Source organism: Arachis ipaensis, chromosome B03 (assembly GCF_000816755.2).
Source record: "Arachis ipaensis cultivar K30076 chromosome B03, Araip1.1, whole genome shotgun sequence".
In the NCBI taxonomy this organism is placed as follows: Eukaryota; Viridiplantae; Streptophyta; class Magnoliopsida; order Fabales; family Fabaceae; genus Arachis; species Arachis ipaensis.
The window spans coordinates 44,831,458-44,833,446 of NC_029787.2; positions in this window are offsets into that span (position 1 = coordinate 44,831,458).

A 1,989-nucleotide genomic window follows, 5' to 3' on the forward strand; every position below is an offset into this window, starting at 1 on the left:
TAAGTGCTAACCTAACTTAAATGAGAGGAATCAAGTGCAATATAGTCTTAGTACATTTTCGAAACAAAAGTATAAATTTCTTTCGTGTGAACTAAATCTCTTTACTTTTTGTATCTCTCAATATGAACTTAATTTTAGACAAAAAAAAATGAACACACTTAAACAAGGAAGAATAAAAGATGTATGTGTATGATCTGAATTGGTTTAAATGGTTGCCTTTTTCCTTGGATGAATTTTCGTATATAGAGCTTGATATCTCTTCTTTAATGTTGGAATAGTATTTTTTATCAAACTAGCCATTGCACAATGTTGTACCCATTGGCAGTGAAGAGGGAATCCTTCCCTCTTTGGCTTGATTGTAATGTGCAATAGCTTTACATGGATATATAATCTGATCTTAGAGTTTATTTCTCAATCACTTGCTGTTTTGCTTGAATCATAGATTGCTAATTGTGATCATTGATTGCTTCCATTTCTTTAAATTTATCCTTGGAGGATTACTAACTATATAATGAAGATCAATCTTTAAGAGTGAATCTTTCTTTTTTGATATCGAATCTAAACTCATGGAATCTTTTCTTTTTGTTTCCTTTTTGTTTTGGTAAGAATATATAAATGTTTATTTGCTTGATGTTTGCTAGTTGAAAATTAGAATCTATCAAGGTTTTTCTGCAACACTTGAAATATAAAATTAATGCACTCAATCAATTATATTTTAATTAAATATTTATTATTATTAAGGGTGTCTTATTTTTTATTTTTGTGAATTCTATTTATTTTGGATCAAACCACATTTATAAATAAAAATTGAAAATATAGACCTAAATTTTATAAACTGTTTTATATGTATTAAAGCATGTATTAAGTATGGTGCAACAGAAAAAAAGAGGGTTTCCTTCTAAGATGTTCACAAGAAATACATAATTTTTTTTTAACCTAAATAAAAATTATATTTGCGTATATCACAAATTTTATATTATTTACTATAACTATTATTTATGTATATTTTTTAACCTTTTAAACTGTAAACATATTATTTTTCTAAATATATATTACTTTCTCAAATTTTTAACCAAATTATTACTCTTGTGGTATTTCTAATAAATTTTGACAGTTATTTTAAATAATTATTTAATTTAATTAATATTTTAATATAAATTTTGTTAATTATTATTCTAAAAAAATGTCTAATTACCATAAAAAAAATTTATGTATTTCTTATGAATATCTTAGAAGGAGATTTTTTTTTTCTGTTGCACCATACTTAATACATGCTTTAATACATATAAAACATTTTTAAAATTTAGGTCTATATTTTCAATTTTTATTTATAAATGTGGTCTGATCCAAAATAAATAGAATTCACAAAAAAAAAATAAAAATAAAAAGTCCAACATCTTTTTTATAATCACTAATTAAATAAATATTTATTACATTTAGTTATTAAACATCAAGAAGCAACAAAAATAAAAAAATTCTGCAATAACAAATATTGTTTTTTAAGTTTTTTCATTTTAGACACTTAGCAATTTTTTTTATTGACAACAAATATATATAGGTGTAGAAGATTCTCTCTTTCTACATCATAGAATTTACCATATATATATATATCAAGACGTTACTTGGTAAAAACTAAAATAAAACCACCTTTAAATTGAGACTCATTTCTAACTATTTTTTTAATAAAAATTAAAATGGCGTTGTTTTTGAGAGTATTACCCCAAACCGAAAACTCATAAAAAATTCGGCCAATTCTAATAGTTTACTAATTAATTGTTGGTTCAATTGGTTCTCTAACTAATTTTTTATCAGACAATTTTAGGGTCAATCATACCGATTATGTGATAATAGAGATTTATCAATATCTTAAACTTTTATGAATAAAAATAGTAATTTATTCAAAATATAAAATAATATTTTAAAAGGATTTATTTTTTTTAAATATAAATTAATTTGATTATTTGTAAATTAGAATTTTTTTAGAAAACC